Source organism: Bubalus bubalis, chromosome X (assembly GCF_019923935.1).
Source record: "Bubalus bubalis isolate 160015118507 breed Murrah chromosome X, NDDB_SH_1, whole genome shotgun sequence".
Taxonomy (NCBI): domain Eukaryota; kingdom Metazoa; phylum Chordata; class Mammalia; order Artiodactyla; family Bovidae; genus Bubalus; species Bubalus bubalis.
The window spans coordinates 1,606,616-1,634,393 of NC_059181.1; the positions used below are offsets into that span (position 1 = coordinate 1,606,616).

The 27,778-nt window shown below is 47.0% G+C and overlaps 1 long non-coding RNA gene across 4 annotated transcripts; it reads right to left on the reverse strand.

Annotated features, from left to right (window-relative positions):
• Nucleotides 1-5,371: 5,371 nt before the first annotated feature.
• Nucleotides 5,372-26,936, reverse strand: LOC102392387. 4 transcript variants are annotated; one of them, XR_006548502.2, is made up of 7 exons: nucleotides 25,220-26,936; nucleotides 20,123-20,290; nucleotides 17,480-17,701; nucleotides 11,122-11,171; nucleotides 10,783-10,856; nucleotides 10,583-10,688; nucleotides 5,372-5,796 (listed from the first exon to the last, which is right to left on the reverse strand). It is a non-coding gene; the product is annotated as an uncharacterized LOC102392387 (long non-coding RNA). The 4 variants fall into 4 exon arrangements; XR_003106666.3 differs by lacking the exon at nucleotides 5,372-5,796 and having other exon boundaries at nucleotides 8,818-10,688; nucleotides 25,220-25,314; nucleotides 25,526-26,936; XR_003106668.3 differs by lacking the exon at nucleotides 5,372-5,796 and having other exon boundaries at nucleotides 8,818-10,688; nucleotides 17,480-17,698.
• Nucleotides 26,937-27,778: the final 842 nt, after the last annotated feature.

A 27,778-nucleotide genomic window follows, 5' to 3' on the forward strand; every position in this document is an offset into this window, starting at 1 on the left:
TGTATGGTACAGCGTTTGCTATATAAATACCTGTCTGGAGCGGCAAGAGAAAAAAAAAAGGTTAGTTTTTGGAGAAATGATAAGTAAAGGAATTCACTGTTCTTTGCATTTACCATTTATTCTCACAGACCAAAAAGTCTGCTGGCAAACGCAAAATTGGTATTACTGAAAATGAGATCCAGAGCAACTTAACTTGGCGGTCAGAGTTAATGTGGGTTGTGCAAACCATAATTTCAAATTTTCTGAAGCAATCATTCATCTGTACATTTTTCTACGATGGAAATTATTAAATGCTACGAAAAGCGGCAAAGACAAAAAAAAAAACACCCCAGTGTTTATCTAAATGGTGTAGTCATTCCTTACTTTTCCATAGGTCATCTGCTCCTGAAATCGTAAATTCACACCCTCGACCGACCTGAGAGATTTCTCCAGAATTCAAGGTCAACTGAATTATCAGACGGATCGAGGAAAGCAAACCTGATTTTTTGAATATAGACAGCACGTTTAAGTTCCTAAAAGTAGGACGTTTATTCTATTTCCAGCAAACACTGGCCCAGATACATAGCAGACACACACGATCTGGGTACTGCATTGATTCTGCATGCCCATCTATTGGAGTATTTAGAACCGCCGTGATGTTTTAATAGCAATGAAGACAATTATGCTCATAATTTGAAAACAGAGCCTGAGGATCAAAACATAAGATTTGGGGAAAGCTTCCAGCCATGATCCTTTACCCTCCAGGCAACAGCAAGAGCACTATGCTCTATCTGCGCTTCACGCCCAACACTGGTACATTGGACAATGTTAACCGATCCTTAAGGTTTCTTTTTCCATTAAAAAGAAAAAAACCTCTTTATTGAATATTGCTTCTGCTTTATGGTTTGGTTTTTTGGATCAGAGGCATGTGAGATCTCAGCTCCCCGCCTCCAAGGATGAACCCTGCACCCCACTGCACCCCCGCATTGGAAGGGAAAGTCCCAACCACTGAAGCGCCGATGGTAACTGATTCTGACCGATGGCATTTGAGAAGAAGACCTGTCTCATGAAAAACAAAAATCTGCCAACAGAAAAAAATCGTAACAAAATAAAAAGAAGTTTCCTGAGAGCAAAACCACAGCCACATTCTATGAAAGCCTTATGTATTCACTTTTTTTTCTGCCCTAATACAGACACTGTTATTTCAATAGTCTTGCCACTTCCCCCTTTACATCTGCCAAAGTGAAAATGAAGGCAGATGGTGGTTTCTGAGTTTATCCTTGACGAGGCATCATGTTGAGCAAGTCCTAGGTTCCTTGTCTCTTTAAAAATATGATTTCCTTACCCGTGTACATCATTAACGGGAGTGTAAGTTGGTACAGCCACCATGGAGAGTGGGATTGAGGTTCTTTAGAAACTAGACACAGACATACCATTTGACGCAGCAATTCCACGACTGGGCATACACCCCGAGAAAACCATAACCAGAAAACATAACATCACCCCGACGTTCATAGTAGCACTTTTTATTACGACAGCCGAGGCATGGAAGTGACCTAGATGTCCACTGACAGACAAACGGATAAAGAAGATGCGGTGCACACACACAGCGGAATACTACTCAGCCATGAAAAAGAGTGAAATCGTGCCATTCGCAGAGATGTGGATGGATCCAGAGACCCATCATAAGAGAAGTAAAGGCAAGAATCATACGCTATCAGTAATATGCGAAATCCAAACAATTATACAAATGAATTTACAGAAAAGAAATACGCTCACACGTGTAGAAAACAAACTTATGCTTACCAAAGGGGAAGGGGAGGGAGGGATAAATTTGGAGGTTAGGATTAGCAGATACACACTAGTATATATAAAACAAAAACTAGGGACCATATATATACGGAACTACATCCAGGATCCTATAATATCGGAAAGGACATAAACATACATATATATGTAATATGTAACAACCTATAATGGAAAAGAATCTGAGCAAGAATATACAAGTTTGTATGTATATATATTCAGTTAATATACATTCTTACACACACATATATATACTTTTCAGATTTTTTCCATTATACGTTATTACATATTACATATATATGTGTGTATATATATACATTGTTATGTATATATATTCTTAGATATGTATTCTTTCACACACACACACACATATATATATATACACACTTTTTCAGATTTCTTTCCATTACGGGTTATTACACATTCTACATATATATGTGCATGTATATATATATATATATATATTCAGTTGCATGTATATTCTTATATATTCTGTTACAATATACATACTTTTCAGATTTTTCCCAATATACGTTATTACATGTTACATTTATGTCTCTCTCTATATATTCAGTTACATACATATTCTTATACATATATGTATACTTTTCCAGATTCTTTTCCATTATAGATTATTACATATACATGTGTGTACACATATATATATAGTTACATCAGTTCAGTCAGTTCAGTCACTCAGTCATGTCTGACTCTTTGCGACCCCATGAATCGCAGCACGCTAGGCCTCCCTGTCCATCACCAACTCCCAGGGTTCACTCAGACTCAGGTCCATCGAGTCAGTGATGCCATCCAGCCATCTCATCCTCTGTCGTCCCCGTCTCCTCCTGCCCTCAATCCCTCCCAGCATCAGAGTCTTTTCCAAGGAGTCAACTCTTCGCATGAGGTGGCCAAAGTACTGGAGTTTCAGCTTTAGCATCATTCCTTCCAAAGAACACCCAGGGCTGATCTTCTTTAGAATGGACTGGTTGGATCTCCTTACAGTCCAAGGGACTCTCAAGAGTCTTCTCCAACACCACAGTTCAAAAGCATCAATTCTTCGGCGCTCAGCCTTCTTCACAGTCCAACTCTCACATCCATAAATGACCACAGGAAAAACCATAGCCTTGACTAGACGGACGTTTGTTGGCAAAGTAATGTCTCTGCTTTTGAATATGCTATCTAGGTTGGTCATAACTTTCCTTCCAAGGAGTAAGCGTCTTTTAATTTCATGGCTGCAGTCACCATCTGCAGTGATTTTGGAGCCCAGAAAAATAAAGTCTGACACTGTTTCCACTGTTTCCCCATCTATTTCCCATGAAGTGATGGGACTGGATGCCATGATATTCGTTTTCTGAATGTTGATTACATATTACATATACGTGTGTATATATATGCTCTGCTGCTAAGTCACTTCAGTCGTGTCTGACTCTGTGCAACCCCATAGATGGCAGCCCACCAGGCTCCCCCGTCCCTGGGATTCTGCAGGCAAGAACACTGGAGTGGGTTGCCATTTCCTTCTCCAATGCATGAAAGTGAAAAGTGAAAGTGAAGTCCCTCAGTCGTGTCCAACTCTTCACGACCCCATGGACTGCAGCCCACCAGGCTCCTCTGTCCATGGGATTTTCCACGCAAGAGTACCGGAGTGGGGTGCCATTGCCTTCTCCAATATATATACTCAATAACATATATAAAGGATATAACTATATATACTTTCTTTTACATGTATAAGAATATATATATATAGTGTATATATGTTATATACATAACTGAATATTGTACACTTCTCAGGTTCTTTTTCATTATAGGTAGTTACAAGATACTGGATGCAGTTCAGTTATCTGTTAGGTCCTTCTTGTTTATTTTATAAACAATAGTAGAGTTGATTTACAATGTTTCAAGTGCAGAGCTCAGTGCTTCAGTTACATATATATCCTTTTATATATATATTCAGCTACATATATGTTCTTTTATATATATTCAGTAACATATATTCTTATATATATAGATCCAGCTACATATATATTTTTATACATATTCAGCACATGTTTTTATATATTTTTAGTTACTTAATATATTATTTGACATCCAGCTACATATTCTTTTATATATATATATTCAGCTTCATATAAATCCTTATATATATATTCAGTTCAGTTCAGTTCAGTTCAGTTGCTCAGTCATGTCCAACTCTTTGCGACCCCATGGACTGCAGCATGGCAGGCCTGCCTCTCCATCACCAACTCCCGGAGTCCACCCAAACTCATGTCCATTGAGTCAGTGATGCCATCCAACCGTCTCATCCTCTGTCGTCCCCTCCTCCTCCCACCTTCAATCTTTCCCAGCATCAGGGTCTTTTCCAATGAGTCAGCTCTTCACATCAGGTGGCCAAAGGATTGGAGTTTCAGCTTCAACATCAGTCCTTTCAATGAATATAAACTGAATATATATATTCAGCTCCCCTGTTACATATATTAACGTATTAACATATATTAACTTATATTAACATATATTAACTTATATTACATACATTAAGTTATGTAATCACTTAATCACTTTGCTGTACACTGGAAACATTATAAATCAATAAAAAATAAAAATTAAAAACAACCACCACCAACGTGATCTCTTTCTATAGCAGGTCGATGAATGTAAACTCTGAGATCCATCGTGGCCACTTCACAAAGAATGCCCCATTCCAACAGCCCTCCCCTCCATTTAAACTGAAAGCAAGACACGGTCTCTTCCGCTCTCGGTCGGGAAAGCATTCTTCAACTGTCCTCCCAGGAAGGATTACGGGAGGAACGCATCTTTAATTGCTACCCCCCAAAATTAACTTGTCAGCGGAAGACGTGGAAGAGAAAGTTTCATTTGCTGAGGATGGCGTGTGGGCTCCAAAGAGCGATGATTTATCTCTGACGTCTGGCAGCGCGCTTGAGAAGGTCAACTCTCTTGTTTACGTGCTTTGGAATTTGTGTGATCGTACAGTTCACAGAACAGCTGCTGCAGGGCCACGGAGATGTCCTTTGGAGCTTTCTCATCACCACGGACATTGGCGTAGGAGGCCCTGAGGAAGAGGAAGGGGCTCATTCAGAAAAAGCCACTCTGGCCTTGTTCCAGCAATGAGAGCTCTGGACCACCTGTGACGCACGGGTGCTTCTCACACTTCTTATGATACCGCTTCTCCTGGGCAGCGGCAAAATGAGGCGTGTCTGAAAGCTTGTGAATTGTCTGAGCTTATGCTTCTTATGTTGTCGTTCAGTCGCCAAGTCGTGTCCAACTCTGCGAGACCCCGTGGACTGCAGCACGCCAGGCCTCCCTGTCCGTCACCAACTCCCGGAGTTTGCTCAAACCCATGTCCATCGAGTCAGTGATGCCATCCAGCCATCTCATCCTCTGTCGTCCCCTTCTCCTCCTGCCCCCAATCCCTCCCAGCATCAGGGTCTTTTCCAATGAGTCAACTCTTCGCATGAGGTGGCCAAAGTACTGGAGTTTCAGCTTCAGCATCAGTCCTTCCAATGAATACCCAGGACTGGTCTCCTTTAGGATGGACTGGTTGGATCTCCTTGCAGTCCAAGGGACTCTCGAGAGTCTTTTCCAACACCACAGTTCAAAAGCATCCATTCTTCAGTGCTCAGCCTTCTTTACAGTCCAACTCTCACATCCATACATGACTCCTGGAAAAACCAAAGGTTTGACTAGACGGACCTACTAGCATTTTCCCACAGGTTCTGTTGTTAAGTGGCTCAGGCGTGTCCGACTCTTTGCGACCCAATGGACTGCAGCATGCTAGGCCTCCCTGTACGTCACCAACTCCTGGAGTTTCCCTAAATTCATGTCCATCGAGTTGGTGATGCCATCCAGCCATCTCATCCTCTGTCGTCCCCTTTCCCTCCCGCCTTCAATCTTTCCCAGCATCAGGGGCTTTTCTAATGAGTCTGCTCTTTGCTTCAGGTGGTCAAAGTCTTGGCGCTTCAGCATCGGCCCTTCTGATAAATATTCCGGGTTGATTACCTTTAGGAAATCAGAAATAAGATTGGTTACCGAACTTTTGTAGGCAGAGCGAATCCAGCTAGTTAGCCTCAAGCCTCATATTCAAGAAAGATCGCAAATGGTGTGCATCAAGTTTTGTTTAAGATTTAACTCTGGTCTTGAATGTTCCCTGCCGAGTTTTGAGACTGCTAAATGACACAAGCAGACGTAAAAGGCTGGTTGCCTAATATGAGAGAAGAGACATCTGTGATGATTCATGGACTGACCTATCTTGTTACAGGATTCTTACAAGGATAGCAGTTCATTAGCTCTAATTAGGTGCTTATCAGTCAGCCCTGTGCATCCTCAGAGTTTCCATACAAAGAGGCAGTCCCTGCTGCTTGCTGTGGAATTCTCGCTGATAAGATCCTGGGTGACTCCGCAGGGCATCAAGTCTGCTGTGGTTGGAAATATAAGTCATGGAAGCTGCTGTGTCATACACAGACACAGGGGTGCTCAGGCATACATTAGAACCTGCTGCGATACGTGTGGGTGCAGTCGATCCTAAAAGAAATCAGTCCTGAATATTCACGGGAAGGACTGAAGCTGAAGCTGAAACTCCAGTCCTTTGGCCACCTGAGGCGAAGAACTGAGTCCCTGGAAAAGACCCTGATGCTGGGAAAGACTGAAGGTGGGAGGAGAAGGGGACGACAGAGAATGAGATGGTTGGATGGCATCACCGACTCGATGGACAGGAGTTTGAGCAAACTCTGGGAGATGGTGATGGACAGGGAAGCCTGGCAAGCTGCAGGGCTTCCATGGGGTTGCAAAGAGTCGGACACGACTTAGTGACTGAACAGAACTGATACAATGTTTGGGGCTTCCCAGGTGGCTCAGTGGGTAAAGAATCCCCCCGCAATGCTAGAGACACAGGCTGACGTGGGTTCGATCCCTGGGTCGGGAGGATCCCCTGGAAGAAGGCATGGCAACCCACTCCAGTATTCTTGTCTGGGGAATCCCATGGACAGAGGAGCCGGGAGGGGCTATACAGTCCACAGGTTTGCAAAGAGTTGGACACGACCAGAGCAACTGAGCATGCACATACTGCTTAAAGATTCCAGGCGCTGTGACTGTCTCATCTGAATAGACTGCGATGACTATTTCTAGCAGCCTCTGCAAAAACGTGTTATCTGGACTTTTTAAATCTCGGCTTTACATACAATTACAAACTGTCCATAACTTTGGGGTTCCGTGTAGCGTGTCTGAGATGCAGAGGGTGCTTAAAACAGCTGCTTGACCAAACCAAACGAGACGACAGTCCTTCACACACATTGAGCTCGTGGCACTGAATTCTGAAGCCAGCGGTTTCAGTTCTGGTCAAGAAGCGAGGAATTCTCTTTTGCCTGAGGCAATCACCTGTGTCATTTTAAAATTCAGCTGAGTTTCCATCTGCAGAGTTTGAATTTTTTTTTCTTGTTTTACTGCTTAATTGAAGAACAGTTTGATGTAGTGTGTTGTGTTAGTTTCAGGAGTACAGCAAAGGGATTCAGTTATACATATATATGCATATTCGCTCTCATATTATTTTCCATCATAGGGGATTACGCGGTATTGATTATGGTTCCCTGTGTTATGCCGTAGGTCTGGCTGTTTATTTCATTGATATATATATAGTAGTGTGTATCTGCTAATTCGAAACTCCTAATTTATTCCCCTCCTTTTCTCATTTGGTAGCCATACATTTGTTTTCTGTGTCTGTGAGTCTGCTTCTGTTTTCTAAGTTGTTTTGTATTATTATTTTTTTAATTCCACATATAAGTGATATCACAATGCTGTTTGTCTTTCTCAGTCTGACTCACTTCACTTAGCAACGATCATCTCTAGGTCCATCCAGGTTGCTACAAATGATGCTATTTCATTCTCTTTGACAGCTGAGAAGCAACCTGAGTGTCCATCGATATGTGAATGGATTAAAAAAAAGAAAGTGTAGTACGTTTATACGGTGGAATATTCTCAGCCGTAACAAAGGAATGAAATAAGCCTCTGCATTCTTTACCTGAACTGGGAATGTTACAGGAAGGGGGACTCCCCTTCCAGGGTCCGAGAGTGGGATCTCGCCTGACGCTCGGAGAAGAATTGTCCAAGGAGACACATGAGCTGCCCAAGCAGGAGACTTGATTGGGAAGGGGAGCCCGGACGGAAGTCGTGGGGTAAGAAACCCAGGGGAACAGCTGTGCCTCATGGCTCGCAGTCCCAGGTTTTAGGGTGATGGGATTAGTTTCTAGATTTTGTCTGCCCAGTCATTCTGACTCGGGGTCCTTCCAGGTGGTACATGCATCAGTCAGCCAAGAAGGGTGCCAGAGAGAAGGATTCTGGGAAAGGCTAAGACACGTGGTGTCCCTTCTGACCTTTCCCGAACTCTCCCGATAGGGGTATGGCTTGTCGGTTCTGAGCTCCTTCCCAGGAGGACCTCCTGTCATAAATTAACTCATGCGCACGGTTACTATGGTGACCGGCCAGGGTGAGCGGTCTCAGCCAATGTACGTCCCTGACACGGGAACACAGATGTTTATGAACCTCACAGCCTGGAGGGCTGCCAACGACCAGTTCCTCCAAATGCCATGACTGTAATGGGGAGACGAGGAAAGGTGTTGCTTCCTCAGCAGTGAATGCAGAAGAACGCAGGGAAACTTCCTGGGGCCCTTTAGGAATTTTCTGTGGCATCAAGGGTGTCTGCATTCTGTACTGTCTAGACAACTAGCTGCATTCTCTCGTTTTTTTCAGATCCTTCACTTAATCCGTATTTGGATGTTGCCAATGCTGTTTCAGGAAGACATCAGAATATTATTAGAGTACACAGATTTTGCAGTTAAAATTATATCTTTTATTTGGCTCAGTGCTTAACACAGTATAAGATGCACGCATGCACACACACACACACACACACACAGACATTATGAAGGTTAATTGATGGGCCCACAAAGTGCCCCAGATATTTGGTAAAACATGATTCTACATGTGTCTGGTATAGAGTGTTTCTGAATGAGAGTCACATTTTTAAAAAAATTTTTCACATTGAAGTGTCGTTTATTTATAATGTTGGCATCCCTGGTGGCTCAGACGGTGCAGAATCTGCCTGCAATGCAGGAGAGCTGGGTTCTATCCCTGGAGCAGGACGAGGGATCCCTGGAGGACGGAATGACACTCCCTCCTCCAGGCATTCTTGCCTGGAGAACTCCACGGACAGATGAGCCTGGCGGGGCTACAGTCCACGGGGTCGCAAAGCGTCGGACACGACTGAGCGACAGACACGTGCATTTTCACTGCACTTACATGGCTGATTCACATCGTTGTGTTAGCTCCTAGCATAAGCAAAGTGCTTCAGTGACACATACATGCTTTTTCAGACTCTTTTTCCACTCACAGGTTATTACAGACTATTGAATGCAGTTTCCTGTGGTCTATAGTTGGGCCCTGTGGGACGAGATGAACATGTGAACCAGGACACTGAGCAAAGCGGACTGCCCTCCCCAGGGCGGGAGGACCCGGTCCAATCATCGACGGCCTGCTCCCACAGTGCCGATGAGCGACACGCTGCCGTTGACCTGGGGACTGGGGCAAAGGGGGATGTGACACAAGACGCCAGGGAGGGACCTCTAGTGCGCCTACCGCAGGGTTTGACCCCTGGTTTGGGAAAATTCCACATGCCATGCAGCAACCTAGCTTATGCATCACAGCGACTGAGCCCGGGCACCCAGAGCCGGTGTTCCACAACCAGAGAAGCCACCGCAATGCGAAACCCACGCGCGGCAACCGAGAGCCGCTCCCGCTCGCCACAACCAGAGTCCCCCAAACAGCAGCAAAGACCCACTGCAACCAAAACCAAAGAAATAGAAATTATAAAAGAAAGCCACAACCAGACAAACTCCCCCGAACAGCAGCAAAGACCCACTGCAACCAAAAACAAAGAAACAGAAATTATAAAAGCAAAATAAAATCAAATCCACGAGGGTGCGGCTTGTATCCTGAGCCAACTCGCTTTACTTCTGTACAACATTCCATTGTGCGATCATTTCACACTCGGTATATCCCGCTCTCCTGCCCACAAACACGCAGGTTGATTGCAGGTTTCAACGTCAGAGACACGACTCCTGAGAACGGCTAACACGTGGACACACAGGCAACGGATTCTGCAGAGTTTCTACCCACGAGCGCAACTTCTGGGTCACCTTTGGCTTTTCAAGAGGGCGCCCAACAGACTTCCAAAGCAACTGTACCAATGTATAATCCTGGAGGCAAGGGAAGCGTGCTCTCAATGTTCACACAGGCATTAACAGACGGTTTTTACCCACGGGCAGCGCGCCTCCCTGGTGGCTCGGAGGGTAAAGAATGCACCTGCAATGCAGATGACCTGGGTTTGATCCCTGGGTTGGGAAGACCCCCATGGAGAAGGCAGCAGCTGCAAATTCCTGTATATTCTCGCCTGGAGAATCCCCCTGGACAGAGGAGCCTGATGGGCTACAGTCCATGAGATCGCAAAGAGTCACACACCAATGAGCAACTGACACTTTCATTTTCACAGCAGCTACTCACTGATACCATACTCAGCGATAGCAGACTTAGATGCTCATCTCAGCTTGAGGACACATCCCAGCTGCTCTTAGCATTTGATGTGTCTCGTGTGGTGACGTTCCAGCCAGGGGAAGGATGAACACCATGGAAACCTCCCATGGGTAGTAAGCATGCATGCGTTTTAGCTCTTTCAGCTGGATGGCGTTCAAGCAACAGACACAAAAACAGCAACAGCAAAGAAGCGACCAATGCACACCTGAGGACCTTGGGAGGCAGGTGTTGCAGATGGCAGAGGACCAGGTTGGCAAGGATGCTGGGCCTGTCACTCACCACTTGGAAGAAATCTACCCAAGCAGGAACACCTGGAATGGATGAGTAATTGAAACGAGAAGTCAGCTGCGGCAAGTTGACAATATTCTGGGGCGTCTTTGTCAAGGCGGTTCGCATCGCTCTCACCAAGACAGCCCCTGACTTCTTAAGTGGTTCCATCTCTTGGATTTCCCTGGTGGCTCAGCTGGTAAAGAATCTGCCTGCAATGCAGGAGACACAGGTTTAGTCTCTGGGTTGGGAAGATTCCCTGGAGGAGGAAATGACAACCCACTCCAGTATTCTGGCCTGGAGAATCCCATGCATTGAGGAGCCTGGTGGGCTACAGTCCACGGGGTGGCAGAGAGTCGAACATGACTGAGTGACTCATGCTTTCTTTTCCTGCACCTCCCAAGATAGCAAGCTGCGTCCCAAAGTGAGTTTCTCATTTACAAACATGATTGGTTCACTTTTTAACGGGTTACTCACCTACGTGATTCCTCTTTTGGGAAGCCTGATTCTTCTTGTCTTTTGCTCACCTAGAAGATGTAAAATAAATGTAAGAAAACAGGAGAATATCACATTGTTGGTGTTGTTTGGTCTCTAAGTTGTGTCCCACTCTTTGCGACCCCATGGGCTGCAGCCCGCCAGGCTCCTCTGTCCGTGGGATTCTCCAGGCAAGGATACTGGAGTGGGTTGCCATGCCCTCCTCCAGGGGATCTTCCCGACCCAGGGATCGCACCGGGGTCTCCTGTATGGCAGGCAGATTCTTTACCGTCTGACTCACCAGGGTATGTGCATATAAATATATTGTAGAGTTCTATAGCTATCCTATATAGCTGGTGTAGGATCAGGCGTACATAAACATCTTCAGGAATTTGGGGCAATTTTACAGGATTTAGCTCTTTCATTCCTGGGGTTTTTAGAACTTCTAGAGAGTATCATGTCTGGGATAAACGGATTTGTGCTCTGACTATGAAGAACATTAGACTGGTGTACAGAATTTTCTGTGGGTATCCATGTGCCTTTTCTCTTGATGATGTTGTTGGTCAGTCACTCACTCGAGTCTGACTCTTTGTGACCCCACAGACTCCAGCACGCCAGGCCTCCCTGTCCATCACCAACTCTCAGAGTTTACTCAAACTCATATCCATCGAGTCGCTGGGGCCATCCAACCATCTCATCCTCTGTCGTCCTCTTCTCCTTCCTTCAATCTTTCCCAGCATCAGGGTCTTTTCCAACGAGTCGGCTCTTCGCATCAGGTGTCCAAAGCATTGGAGCTTCAGCATCAGTTCTTCCAATGAATATTCAGGGCCGATCCCCTTTAGGATGGACTGATTGGATCTCCTTGCAGTCCAAGGGACTCTCAAGAGTCTTCTCCAACGCCCCTGGGAGCTTCGATTATCCTCGGAGACCCTTGGCTGGTGAGAAGAGGCAGCTTCCTTTCTCCGTCCAATGGGCATCTGTGAAACAGCTTGACTTGTAATGAATGCAAAACCATCTCAGCGAGAGGGAAAAAAAATAGAATCTTAAAAAAAAAAACAAAACGGATTTCAGTTCCGTGGATGCTCTGATCTCCTGACAGTCTGAGACCTGATGTCATAGACTGATCATCCCACTCAGCGTCTGAGGTTTCGACGTCTCCTTAAAAAGTCACAGATCTTGAACTCCCAGTTCACAGACCGCAGGTATTAAGGATGTTTGCGCAAGATGGGGCTGCCAGAGAACTGGCGCACGTGTGCAGTGGGCTTGGCTCGGATGTGGGGAAAACAGGCTGTCTAGACACGGCCCCCTCACATGCTGCAGAGGGCCAACCGGTGCTGAAATAGTCCGAGTCCCTTCATGGAGGTCACGGGAAGTGTGTCTGCCGTGGAACCACATGGGTTCTGGGTGCTGTGCTGTGCTGGGTTCTGTCCAAGCAGCCTGGGACACGGAGCAGTAGCTTTCAGTCCTCTCTTGTCCAGGTAGGCAAGTGGGAAGGGGGCTCCTGCCTGCAGGTGGCAGATGGCGGGATGTCTGGGCCTCCATAATCATGGGGGCCAACTACTCACAAGAGATTCCGTCTCTCTCTGTAGACAGATGGTTGGATAGATAGATATGATGGATGGATGGATGGATGGATGGATAGATAGATATGATGGATGGATGGATGGATAGATAGATAAAAAGACAGCTAGATAGATGATAGGTACTGCAAAGTTGACAAGTTGTGTCCGAGTCTTCGCAGCCCCATGTACTGCAGCATGCCAGACCTCCCTGTCCATCACCAACTCCCGGAGCTTGCTCAAACTCAGGCCCATTGAGTCACTGATGACATCCAACCATCTCATTCTCTGTTGTCCCCTTTTCCTCCCGCCCTCAATCTTTCCCAGCATCAGGGTCTTTTCCAATCAGTTGGGTCTTGCCATCAGATGGCCAAAGTATTGGAGTTTCATCTTCCGCGTCAGTCCTTCCAATGAATATTCAGGACTGATTTCCTTTAGGATGGACTGGTTGGATCTCCTTGCAGTCCAAGGGACTCTCAAGAGTCTTCTCCAGCACCACAGATGGCTGATTCATGTCAACGTATGGCAAAAACACTACAACATTGTAAAGTAAGTAGGCTCCAATTAAAATAAATAAATTAAAACAAAAAACAAACAAAAAATAAATAAATTGCTTTAAAAATTAATTAATTTTTTTTAAAAAGCATCTATTCTTCGGTGCTCAGCTTTCTTTACAGTCCAACTCTCACATTTGTACATGACTACTGGAAAAACTATAGCTTGACTATAGAGACCTTTGTCTGCAAAGTGACATCCCAGCTTTTTAATACGCTGTCTAGGCTTGTCATAGCTTTCCTTCCAAGGAATTCAAGCAGAAACCTTAAGAAACAAGTGGCTGCTCCTTGTCTATGGTGTTGGAATGACACCTTTTTCTGCAGAAGTCTCGTATGGAAGACTCCACACACGTCATCTCCTGATATTTTTCCACCTTTGGGGACACCTCGTCTGCAGCGCTCACGCCACCCGACAGACCCCAGCTGTTGCCATGAACAGGCGTGTCCGTAAATAAATCCCTTTTTGCTGTATTAGTAGTGTTAGTCGCTCAGTTGTGTTCGACTCTTTGCGACACCATGGACTGTAGCCCGCCTGGGTTCCTCCGTCCGTGGGATTCTCCAGGCAAGAACACTGGAGCGGGTTGTCCTGCCCTCCTCCAGGGGATCTTCCCGAACCAGGGACTTCTTCCCTGTAAGTAGCATGACACAGCCGTGCTCTGCACAGCTTTCATGGGTCTGAGTCACCTCCTTTTAGAAACCTCGGGCCATCCCTCTTTCTCCCGCAAAGTGTCCAGGCCGCCGCATCCTCTCCCTGCCAAGCTCCCACAAACGGAGATAATCCTAATTGCTAAATGGATTACTGTAAATACCCATTTTGCAAGAACTTAAACCCCGATGGCCGCCCTGAAGCCCTGGGCGCCTTCCAGAGGGATGGCGTTGCGGGTGATTTAGGAGGAGCATTAAGGAGGTGATTGATGGGGAAACATCTCCAGGAGGTGATTGATGGGGAAACATCTCCAAGAAGGGAGCTGAGAGGATGCAGGCGGGATCGTGGAAGCGGCCGTGGCATCAGGAATGAGACAAATATGGAGAGCAAGGGTCATCAGGGTTCGTGGAAGCAGCCATGGCGTCAGGAAGGAGATAAACATGGAGAGCAAGGGTCCTCTCTAGGGATCGTGGGCGTCTCAGGTCCCAGAGACGAGGTATGTAGATATTAGATGATAGGTAGGTATCTGTCTACCTGTCTACCTGACAGATAGGTATCTTATCACCTGAAAAGACAGATGATAAGACAGATGATAGGTAGATGGGCTTGGCCTGGAAGCTCAGCGGGGTAAAGAACCCGCCTGCAATGCAGGAGACCACGGTTCAATTCCTGGTTTGGGAAGATTCCCTGGAGAAGGGACAGGCTATCCACTGCCGTATTCTTGGGCCTGCCTGGTGGCTCAGCTGGTAAACAATCTGCCTGCCATGCGGGCAACCTGGGTTCCATCCCTGGGGTTGGGAAGATCTCCCCCCGTCAGAGGAGGGCATGGCAACCCACTCCAGTACTCTGTCCTGCAGAATCCCCATGGATGGAGGAGCCTGGCAGGCTACAGTGCATGGGGTCGCAGAGAGTCAGACACGACTAAGCGGCCAAGCACACACATACACAAAGGGAGATACACAGAGACAGAGATTAGATTAGACAGACAGACAGACAGACAGAGAAGATACATGGTAGGTAAGATGATAGACAGATATGATAGGCAGGTAGATAGACAGAGCCACAGACAGATAGATAACATAAATAACAGTTAAGATGATAGACAGGTATGATACATGGGTGAAGCAAAGTAAAAGCCGCTCAATTGTGTCCGATCTTTGCGACCCCACGGACTATACAGTCCATGGAGTTCTCCAGGCCAGAAGACTGGAGTGGGTAGCTTTTCCCTTCTCCAGGGGATCTTCCCAGCCCAGGGAATCACACCGCATCGGTAAAGAAACCCAGGCAGATTCTTTACCAGCTGAGCCACACGGGAAGCCGGATACACAGGCAGGTAGGTATTAATAGGTAGACAGACGCACAGAGTCGGACACGACTGAAGCGACTTAGCAGCAGCAGACAAATAGATAGACGGATAGACAGATGGTAGACAAGATGACAGATGGATACTGGTAGGTGGAGGGTTAGGTAGATAAGATAGACGGTAGATAAGACATACCATAGACAGATGGATACAATAGGTAGGTAGACAGATAGAGAAGACAGACAGACAGACTGAGACCAAGGAAGAAGCAGCCACACACACCAGAGCTCACATCCCCTCTTGGTCTAAGCAGGTGGCATCTCCTGCTAATAAGACAAGATGGGTTCTCCTCCCAGCATCTCAACAATGACAACATCACCTCCTAGGTGAAGGCAGCCGTTGGTAGTCATTCCAGATACAAGAGGGAGGGGCTGGGGAAAAAGAATCTTCGGTTTCCTACAACTCCTGTAAGTAAGTGAAGGTCGCTCAGTCATGTCCAACTATCTGTGACCCCAGGGACTGAAGCCCCGCCAGGCTCCTCTGTCCATGGGATTCTCCAGGCAAGCACACTGGAGTGGGTTGCCATGCCCTCCTCCAGGGGAATCTTCCTGATCCAGGGATGGAACCCACGTCTCCTGCATCGACAGGTGGCTTCTCTACTCCTGAGCCACCGGGGGCGTCTTGCATATCAAAACTTAGAAACCTGATGCTTTAGAAATTCTCAGTTTGCTGGCACACCCACTTCGGAAGAAGTGATGACGCCCCCTTCCTCCCCGACCACAACCATAAATAGGAATGACCTCTAAGCCCTCGTCCCTCTGAGTGAGGGGACTCCACACCACCTCCTATTGAGTCTTCCCATTTGCTCCTAGAAGAAAATGTCTCCAGGCTGTTAATAATGGAATTCTCAGCTTTCCGCACTGAAAGGATGATCTGGAGCTCCAATGCATTTGGAAAATCATTCTCAAGGCTGATCTCACCCGTCATCGACATCTTTTGGCAGAGGCTGTGTGTGCTTCCGTGCCCGGTCTGCTCGGCAGACACACCAGACGGACATGGAACACTGTGCTCTCCACCGACGCGGAGGAGCGCTGACCTGAATCTAAAGGTTGAGTGTTTCCAGTTTCTGCTGGTGACTCGCCTTTGATCCCTCAACATTTTCAGAGCCTCCGGGTTCCCAGGCAAGAGCTTGGGCAGAGCGGGGAGTCTGGATGGACAAGAACTTCCTGGAGGGTCAGAATGCAGGAATCAAGGACCAGAAGTTTCGGGTGACATCACAGCTCTGTTCTCAGAGCACGTTTGGAAAGGCCTCTCCCTGTTCATGCTCACCTCCATTCTCGCTGTCCAAACCTGATGTGCATCCAGACACAAAGGAGACACTGATTCGAAACAATAACATGCTCCTCAATGTTCACGGCAGCACTGGGTACGATAGTGAAAATGAGGAAGTGAAAACCTAAGTGTCCATCAGCAGGTGAAGGGATAAGGAAGATGCGGTACATATATACGCAGTGGAATATTACGCAGCCACGAAAAAGGATGGAAGAATGCCATTTGCGGCAACGTGGATCAACCTAGAGAAGATCATACTCCGTGAAGTCAGACAGAGAACAACAAATAGTCTACGTTACCACTTACATGCAGAATCTAAAAAGGAAATAAAACAAATGAACGAATATACCAACACAGAAAAAGACCCACAGATATTACCAAAGGGGAGAGGGAAGGGGGAGGGTCAAGATAGAAGGCGGGGATACAGGTACAGACCACTGTGTATAAAATAGATGAGCTGGAAGGATACATTGTACTTGGAATAACACGCTAAGGGATACACTGTCCAGCACAGGGAAATAGAGCCAACATTTTATAATACCTTAAATGGAGTATGCTGCTGCTGCTAAGCCGCTTCAGTTGTGTCCGACTCTGTGCGACCCCATAGACGGCAGCCCACCAGGCTCCCCCGTCCCTGGGATTCTCCAGGCAAGAACACTGGAGTGGGTTGCCATTTCCTTCTCCAATGCATGAAAGTGAAAAGTGAAAGTGAAGTCGCTCAGTCGTGTCTGACTCAGAGCGACCCCATGGACTGCAGCCCACCAGGGTCCTCCATCCATGGGATTTTCCAGGCAAGAGTCCTGGAGTGGGGTGCCATCGCCTTCTCCGAGCATCATCTGCAACAATTACGAATCACTATGTCGTTCACCTTAAAGCAAGATAAGATGGCAAACCAACTATACCTCAATAAAAAATTAAATCATAAATACAGAAAAGCCAACAAAAAAATAATAAATAAAATTCTAACCTTGAATAGCTGGGATTTTCAGGCAGGGCTGAGCCCTGCAGGGACTACTTCTCCAACAAACATCACATCCCCAGATTCTAGAGACCAGGACCTGATGTTTTCGGCCACGAGAGAAGCAAGCTGTCACAATTCTGAAGGGTTACGCTTTTTTAATGATTACCAGTCCCATCACGGTTTAGCGAAGATGGGCACGTGGCTGGATCGTGGCCGTCTGTTTCTCTGCTGGAACGGAAACAAAGCTGCGTTAGAATGAAAACGAACCTCAGGAGTTTGCCCTTCTGAGTCTACAGGCGTCTCTGAGAGCTCCCAGGGGGGACAAAGGAGGACCAGTTGCTGCTGTTTAGTCTCTTAGTCGTGTCCAACTCTTGCAACCCCGTGGACTGTAGCCCGCCAGGCTCCTCTGTCCAAGGGGATTCTCCGAGCAAGAAGACTGGAGTGGGTTGCCATTTCCTCCTCCAGGGGATCTTCCTGACCCAGGGATGGAGTCCACCTCTCTTGCACCTCCTGCATTGGGAGGCGGGTTCTTTACCAACTGTAACTCAGCATGCGTGCCATAACTATAGAAGCCCACGCGCCCCAGAGCTCTTGTTCCACAAGAAGAGAAAGCCCCTCAATGAGAAACCCACGCACCCCAACTGGAGAGTCGCCCCCAATCACCGCAACGGGAGAAAAGCCCACGCAGAGCAAATGAACACACAGCATAGCAACAATAAACAAAGAAACGCAAACGAATGTTAACGCTCCAGGTGAAAAAAGAAAACCTTTAACAGCCATTGAAAGATGGCAACACCTTCAGGATAACCAGCTTCTCTCAAAGTAGCAAATAAACACTGCTACAAAAGAAGCTGGAGGAGGAAATGGCAACCCACTCCAGTATTCCTGCCTGGAAAATCCCCCGGACGGAAAAGCCTGGCGGGCTATAGTCCATGGGGTCGCAAAGAGTTGGACACAGCTTAACACACAGGCAAGCAAAAGTAAGAAAGATGAACAAACCCTAAAAGATTCTGACAGGATTCCAAGGGAAACACTCTTTTTTTAAACTTCGCACATCTGGAGCTTCCAGAATCTGTCCATTGAGCATATTTTAAAAATAATGGACGCATCTGCAGCCTCTCCATATGAATTCAAGATGCCCTGACGAGGTGCTGGAGGCTTTACTCTCGTGACTTGAGAGAAGACGGTTCTATTGAAGAGGATGGAACGTCTGATAGAAAGAGTGTAAGATCTCATCTTATGAACTTTTTATGCGTCTTTTCATAGCTCCAGATAATCCTCCCCAAAGAGACGGGTCAATATCATTATTATTATCATTTTTTAATAACAGTTTCGCGTACAGCCTTGGGTCTCTCGTAAAACTCCTTTGGTGCGGGGGAGGGAAACTTTCCATCATTAATAAAAAGCATACGGTGAGGCTGAGAGGACATCAATCTGATTCCTGCGGGGCGACAGGACTTTGGGAATTCTGTGCAGCTAAAAAAACAAGGAAGGAAAGGAAAAAGAGGAGAAGCCATACAGCTTAGTTAGCACAGAGGGGGAGAAAAGCCAGCAACGCTTGTAATCATCATCAAGGCCAATGAGAAGGGGGACCATTCTCAGCGAGGCTGTCATGTTTAGGACCTCAGCATCACTCAAGTTGCACCACGCCCGTCTTAGACCATGAGCTGCCAGCAGGTCTTCCTAAGTCCTACGTCCAGCGTTGAGCGGCCGGTCGTCCCTCCCAGACCCCAGGGTCCTCCTTCTTTCCGGGCTCCGCATCCGCCGACTTCATGACTCACGTCTTGACCACAGACGTCTCCTGCCCTGCACGTCACCACTATGCCACCCACTCCTCGCCGGGCGGGGCGTCTCCCCGACACCCTGCTCTGCCCTTTTCTCCTCCTGCGCTTCCATCAACAGCGTTACAATAAATACCAGATGTCGGATGGGGCTGGACTTGACAAAAAAAAGAAAATTTAAAAGAACATTGTCACAAACAGGTCTGCCATCAAAAGCCACCTCGTGGAGGGCGGTTGGTTCCATTCTTCCCAGACTGACCCTCTGTCAAAGATGGTCTCACAGCATGAAGATGCTATGGGGAGAGGTCTCTTCATCTTTGGCTTATTCTTTTCTTTTTCTTTTTTTTTTAAATTGGAAAGTGAGAGTGAAAGTCGCTCAGGCATGTCTGACTCCTTGCAATCCCATGGACTATACAGCCCATGGAATTCTCCAGGCAAGAATACTGGAGTGGGTAGCCTTTCCCTTCTCCAGGGGATCTTACCGACCCAGGGATCGAACACAGGTCTCCCGCATTGCAGGCGGATTCGTTACCAGCTGAGCCATCAGGGAAGCCCTTAATTGGAGGAGATCTACCATATGACCCAGCAATCCCACTCCTGGGCATATAAACCCTGAGAATACCATAATTCAGAAAGACACACCCACCCCAATGTTCGAGGCAGCACAATTTATGAGTCAAGACACGGAAAACCCTAAGTGTCCATCGACAGAGGAATAGATGAAAAAGATGTGGTACGTTTATACAATGGAGTGTTACTCAGCCCCGAAAAGGAATGCAACTGAGTAATCTGTAGAGATGTGGATGGACCTAGAGTCTGTCATACAGAGTAAAGTAAGTCAGAAAGGGAAAGAAAGTCGTGTACTAACATGCATTTGTGGAATCTGGAAAAACAGTCCAGATGAACCTTCTTCCTCTCAGTCTTTTTAAAAGCGCTTGGTAGGGGAGTTCCGTGGCGATCCAGTGGTGAGGACTCTCAACGTTGACTGTGGTCGCCTGCGTTCAATCCCTGGTTGGGGGACTAAGATTCTGCGAGCCTTGGGGTAGGCAAAAAAAAAATTTTTTTTAAATAAAAGTTGTGATAAATAATTCAACACATGAGATAATTATAGAGCGCTCATTACGTAGAGAACTGGCGAGCCAGAAATACAACTGAAAAAAGTGCTCCTCTGAAGAGGCTTTTGAAAGATATCCAGAAGATTATGTTATAAAACTGTAGCAAGAATCCAAGGACCGCCCCAGAGAGAAGAGACAGAATGGACGAGAAGCAGAAAAGAGAACATCTGCACCGTTAACAGCTGAAAATTCCCCCCAAATTGAAAGAATTATATTAAAGGTTAAATTAAACCAACCCAAGCAGGTCTAAGCATCCTTAAATCTGATCGCTCAGTCGTGTCCGTCTCTTTGCAACCCCATGGACCGCAGCGCTCCAGGCTTCCTCCCATGTCCTTCACTATCTCCCAGAAGTTGCTCAAACTCACGTCCCCTGACTCAGTGGTACATGTAATCAAACCCTAACTGGAGGTTATCGAGCGAATATCATGCTGGTAGAAAGACAGCGTCGTGAAAGGAAGGCCCCTTTCTCACAGTACGCTCTTGAGATGCTCAGAACCCGGAGAAGTACTGCGTTCCGAGGTATGGACCAGACGTGGGATGTTCAGAGCCCGGGGCACCTCATGTAAAAAAGTGGCCATCATAGTCAAGAATTCCAAGTTGGGTCGTGGGCTGGCCCTGGTAGTGCCCCAGTGGTAAAGAATCTGCCTGCCAGCGCAATGGACGCAGGTTCGCTTCCTGGTCCAGGAAGACCCCACATGCTGTGGAGCAACGAAGCCCGTGTGCTCTGTAACAAAAGCCACTGCACGCAGAAGCCTGCACACCCCAACTAGAGAAGAGGCCCTGCACGCCGCAACTACAGAAAGCCCTTGAGCAGCAACAAACACCCAACACAGCCAAAAATAAAATATAAAATCTTAAGGAAAAGGAGTGAGTTTTTGACACCCTCCCCCTCTGCAAAAAAAACCCCCAATGGGTCCAGAAAGACACAGGAAGGACCTTCTGGTGACCAGGACGTTGCACCTTGATCTGACCTGATCCTTGGGACAGAAATGAATTTACAACAAACCCTCAGAAGGTGACAGAGTTTGCAACAAGCCCAACCATCGTCCAACGCAAGAGCAGAATGTCTGGCCATCGAAATCATTACAACATCCGACGGGTTGCCTTGGAGACAAGCAATTCTGGAAATTTTTACACACAGCTGGTCAATCCTCACTCTGGCCCTTGGAAACTAACCACAGAAAGCTTGGACCATGAGCGGGTAGCCGTACGGAGGAAAGTCTCAGCGACCGGGTAAGGGGAGCCAGGCTTGTCTGCTAAGTCATTCATGAAGCTTGGATCAGCCCAAGCACTGTCAGATTTGCAACGTCTTTTCAAGTATTTCCTTTGAATGAATGATAGCCTATGCACTATTTCATTGCTTGAAAGGAATGAGAAAATGCAAACATGTTTAGGTAGGCAAGGAAAAAAAATAAACACATTTTGGAAAGATAAATCCCAAATCCGGCATTATATGAGTAATCCACTTGAAAGAGGGCCAGTCAAATGGGGAATTAGGGATATTCTGAGATCATCTGAGGATAAAGCATGCTTGGCTTTTAAGATGTTCAGTTTGTTTTGAAAGAAGAGGGTTTTGTCGAAAGCATCCAGATATTGGCAGTTGGTCTGAAATTACCGTGTGTGATTTTGTTTATAGATGATAAAAGCATCTACTTTCTCCACGTGTATTGTCAAGCAGCCTCTAGTTTCTGGAAACCTCAGATCTATAAAGGAAGATAACCTCATGTCTCTAAAGATCTATAAACAGGTGGGCTTTGTTCACCTCCAAAGTAAAAGAAAAAATTCCCTTAGCAACTTGAACCAGAAACTCAACTTGGACCAATCATGGCTGACATGTTCTGCTCCTTAAATGGTATTTCTTCTGGCTTGATACTGCTATCAACCAACTTGTTTGGGATCTTAACAGCCAACACTAAAGGAAATCAACCCTGAATACTCATTGGAAGCACTGAGGCTGAAGCTGAAGCTCCAATCCTTTGGCCACCTGATGCGAAGAGCTGACTCACTGGAAAAGACCCTGATGCCGGGAGAGATTGAAGGTGGGATTAGAAGGGGACGGCAGACGATGAGATGGTTGGATGGCATCACCGACTTGATGGACGTGAGTTTCAGCAAGCTCTGGGAGTTGGTGATATATGGGGAAGCCTGGGGTGCTGCAGTCCATGGGGTCGCAGAGAGTCAGACACGACTTAGTGACTGAACAACAACAAATCTCAGTTCTAGAAGGTTGGAGGCAGTGTTCCTGTTCTCGGTACGTACAACTGGGATGAATGTATCAAGCTTTTAAATGCTTTTTTTTTTGGTAGCAAACATGAGTTTTATGGTGCATCTATACTGAGATTACATTCACCAAACAGGGAGGATATCCAAGGTTAAAATGCCCCAAGCTTGCTAACTCGCTCCTCTCTCCTGGTGTCAAGAGAGCCACATCTTTGACCTACGACCCAAGCATCCCGCTCCTAAGCCTATATTCAGAGAAAACCATGATTCGAAAAGACACAAACAGCCCAACCTTCATAGAAGCACTGTTTATAATAGTTAAGACATGGAAGCACCCTGGGTGTCCATCAGGAGGTGAGAGGATAAAGCTGACGTGGAGGTTGTTGTTCAGTCGCTCAGTCGTGTCCGACTCTTTGCAACCCCATGGACTGCAGCACGCCAGGCTCCTGCGTCCTCCACTATCTCCCAGAGTTTGCTCAGATTCATGTCGTACATGTATACAATCTTTGGGCGCTGCCCTGGTGGCTCAGAGGGTAAAGCGTCCGCCTGCAATGCGGGAGACCTGGGTTCGATCCCTGGGTGAGGAAGATCCCATGGAGAAGGGAAATGGCAACCCACTCCAGTACTCTTGCCTGGAAAATCCCTTTGATGGAGAAACAGTCCATGGGGTCACAAAGAGTCGGACACGACGGGGCATCTTCACTTTCATACAATGTTTGAAACTACCTGAAGAAAGAGCCTGTGAAATGGACTCCAGGAGTTACACTGGATTCTTTCCTCCCGTTATCTTTCCTCCCTTCAAACCATCTTGTCCTCTCATGTTTCCCAGCTTTTAGGGGGCCCCCATGCATCGCACAGAGTCGGACACGACTGAAGCGACTTAGCAGCAGCAGCAGCAGCGTGCATGGATTCTCTCATGACCTCTTCATCCACCTTCAAAAGCAGGAGCACAGATTCTTCCCATCTATGTCTCTCAATGCGTCTCAGCCTCGATCTCTCTCCATGTCTCCCCCTGTTACTTCTGTCCTCCCATCTCCTTCTGATACTTGACGCTCCTGCGACCCTCCTACAAGAACCCTGGCCATGACATAGGGGGGCCCGCTGAGTAAGCCCACTGGCAGCTCCCCCTCTCAACACCCTTAACTGAGTCACATCTGCAATGCCCCTTTTGACACGTAAGGTAACATATTCACGAGTTCCAAGTATTCGCGTGTGAACATTTGGGGACGGGAGGCGGGGAAGGATTTATTCAGTTATTCGGCCAACCACAACCCCTCGAGGATTCTGAACAAAATGACAGGAGCAGAATAGGTTTTCATCCAATATCCAATAGATATCGGTGGTTTTGGTGGCTGTTGGGGGTCTTTGCTGGTGGCTCAGATGATAAACAGTGTGCCTGCCAATCCGGCAGACCTGGGTTTGATCCCTGGGTCAACAAGATCCCCTGGAGAAGGTAATGGCAACCCCCTCCAGTATTCCTGCCTGGAGAATCCAATGGACAGAGGAGCCTGGCGGGCTACAGTCCACGGGGTCACAAAGAGTCGGACACGACTTGGCGACTAACGCTTTCACACTTTCGCTTGGTGACTGTTAATGAGTGTTTTGGGCTTCCCAGGTGGGGCTAGTGCTTAAAGAATCCGCCTCCCGATGCAGGACACGTAAGAGACTTGGGTTTGATCGCTGGGTTGGGAAGATCCCCTGGAGGAGGGCATGGCAACCCACTCCAGTATTCTTTCCTGGAGAATCCCACGGACAGAGGAGCTTGGCGGGCTACAGTCCATGGGGTCGCAGAGGCGGACACGAGTGAAGGGAATCAGCACGCACAGGGCTTTGCTGATGCCTTTTAAAGCACCGTTACATTTCAGGGTATTGGTTTTGTCCTCTGCCTGACACTGGAACGTGTGGAAGCACATTGCGTGGATGATGTTTCAACATGCCAAGTGTGTAAAGAGCTCCCCCCTGTCATGGGCTGAAGTCATGATTTAGCATAGCTGGTAAGCACACATTTCAAAAAGAAAAAAAGAAATCATTATGTACCCCGCAGGAGAATATCCGCTGGACAAATGCGTCGCATTTCACTTCAAAGAGCCAACTCAAAAATGGGGAAGATTTGTTTCTGACATAAACAGGTGCTGGGTTTAGTAGAAGGAGTTGAGAAAGCTTGGACGTAAGCCAAGTGTTAGGTTGACTGTTCCTGTTCAGTCTCTCAGTCGAGTCTGACTCTTTGCCACCCTGTGGACTGTAGCCCTCCAGGGGCGTCTTGTCCATGGGATTCTCCAGGCCAGAATACTGGAGCGGGTTGCCATTTCCTCCTCCAGGGATCGTCCCGACCCCGGGATCGAACCCGGGTCTCCCGGGTCTCCTGCATTCCAGGCAGGTCCTTTACCCGCTGAAATGTATAAGTAAATCAGGTTGCTGTACACCTGAAATGAACACAACATTGTACATCAACTGTATACTTCAGTAAAGCTTGCAAAAACGGCAAGACTTTTCTCCACTGTGAATTTTGACCAAATCACACCTTCTTAGGTGAACAAGATGGCAGATTCTAAGATGCTGAGAGAGAGACAGATGAGACAGACAGACAGCAGCCACTGGCTCTTCCTACTACATAAAGACGCATCACTAACCTCTAAGAGACTGGGTATGCCGTGAAGTCACCTACATCCTGGGATGGGCTGGTACCGACATCCTGGGACGGGCTTGTACCATCTCCCGCTGATGCCTAAGGGGACAGAAGCACCGATATCAGCTAACGAGGCCAACTTTCCACAAGCAGTAAGTGCGGACATCCTTACGAGAACAGGTCTGCAATATGGCAAAGACAGTGGGGCACACCAGGTCCCTGTGGACCACCCCAGAGACTTCAGGGGATAGAGACTTCTCTCTGTGCTTTTCTTAGTCTTACAGCTTTCATTCGCCTGCGTTTAAATTACCAGTGCAGTTTCCATCGGACCGTCTGTATGTCCAATAAACATCAGTGCGATTTCCACCAGACCGTCTGTATGTCCAATAAACGTCAGTGCGATTTCCATCGGACCGTCTCAATCTCCGGTGGACGTGGCGTTCAGGTCTGAGCGCCCGATAAAGTAACGCGCGTTTATTGCAATTGATATTCTTAGAAGGAAAATTATGGAAGACAGATGCCAACGAAACACAAATTGAGCACATGCGTGCTGAGTCGAGAGTATCCCGTTTTTGTGGGTTTTCTTTTTTATTATTTTTGCAGTAATGTAGCAATGCTCTCACATGCTCTGGATGACTCTGTCCATCTGTCTGGTACTTGATGAGCTCGGGCAAGGCGTCTTAAGCCGCCCACCTTCAATCCTACGCACGAGTGAACTGGAAAGACGTGGGCGTTTATTCTACTGGCAAAACGCTGCTTTCCTCTCCTGCTGAGGTCCGTGAGTCCCGGCCAACACAAGCGCATCCCAGGTGAGAGAAGAACCAGCTGCCGCCAAACGCCTAGACCCTCCCCCGGGGCACGTGTGCAAACACGGACAGGCTGATTCCGAGGAGGGCTGTTTCAAAATGTCACTTCACGTAAAAAGAACATGTTTTGAAGGTGGCAAAATGCAGCGGACATGCAAAGAAAGTCCAGCCCCATCCGTGACCCGGAGAATGTGATGAAAAGGGAATGCTAGTCGGGAACAATCACAGAAAAAAAAAATAAAATAGGGAACCTACACCGTTTTTATTCAAGAGCGAGAGTTTGGAAATGGTCTGAAACGCTGGGACCACCGCCTAAAATTTTCCACTTTCCTCAGCCAGACTAGAAACTGCATTAAATATTTAAAGAAAAAAAAATTTTTTTTTTGCACCAAGAAAAATACTTGCATCAGTTCATCGTAGCATCTCATGAAGTACAGGCAGAATGGAAAAATCAGAAGCCAGCCATGGCTTCTCAGTTGATGCCCAAATGCAAAGAAAATGAGCCGGGGTTGCAGGTGAGACATTAAGATTTCCAGGCAGCGTCAAAACTTCTGGTCCTTATTTCAGCCGGAAGGAAGAGACTGGCTACCTGGTCGGGTCTTTCCTCCGCAACAGCACCAAGTCTCTGAAAAACATTATTCCAAGCATCACTTTATCGCCAAATAAGCTAAGAAGCCATAAAGCGGTCAAATTCCTGGGGCCACAGAGACCATGCTTGGAGACGTTGCCAGACTTGTCATAATAAAGTACTCCAGATGAGGGGGGCTGAAACAACAACTATTTATGTCTCCCAAACGAGTCCACCCTAAAGGAAATCAGTCCTGAATATTCACTGGAAGGACTGATGCTGAAGCTCCAACACTCTGGCCACTTGATGCAAAGAGCCGACTCATTGGAAAAGCCCCTGATGCTGGGAAAGATTGAAGGCAGGAGGAGAAGGGGATGACGGAGGATGAGATGGTTGGATGGCATCACCGACTCGATGGACAGGAGTTTGAGCAGGCTCCAGGAGCTGGTGATGGACAGGGAGGCCTGGCGTGCTGCAGTCCACGGGGTCGCAAAGAGTTGCACAAAGCTGAGCGACTCAACAGCAACAACAAATTTATTTCTTTGGTTGTGCTTGGACTCAGCTGAGGTATTCAGGATTTTCGATCTTAGCGGTGGCATGTAGGATCTAGTTTGCTGAACCAGGGATTAAACCGAGCCCCCTGCATTGGGAGCAGGGTCTTAGCTGCTGGACCACCAGCGAAGGCCTAATAAGGAAGTGACTCTTAAAGACGATTGGCTGACATCTGCTGAACGCATAAAAACACCTCTCAAATCCCCCCGCCCCGGGCAAAGACTCATCTGCCCTCTCGTGGACATGATTTGAGCAAAAAAAAAAATAGACCCTTCAGGCCTTTGACACCAAATAGTTTTCAATTGCGAATGGGTTGTTTCCTGCATAAAGAGAGAACTCTGCTTGTGTTTCTCGTTAATTTATATAGTTGTTTTAATCAGGCACAAAACCACAACGGGCTCCGTCAGCAGATTCTTTGTATACAGATGACTGATACGCTGGAAGTTCAAATGACTCTCGAGTAAACTATTTCTTTCTTTCTGCGGGGAGATTAGGCAATGATGAATTTTTTTTTTCTTTTTCTTTCAATGTGCAACTTGGCCATGTTTAAACCTGCTGGGTGTACTTATCTTTGCAGAGTTTTGTAAGATCACACAGCAGCTACACAATCCATCAAAAACCACAGAATCAGGCCTGG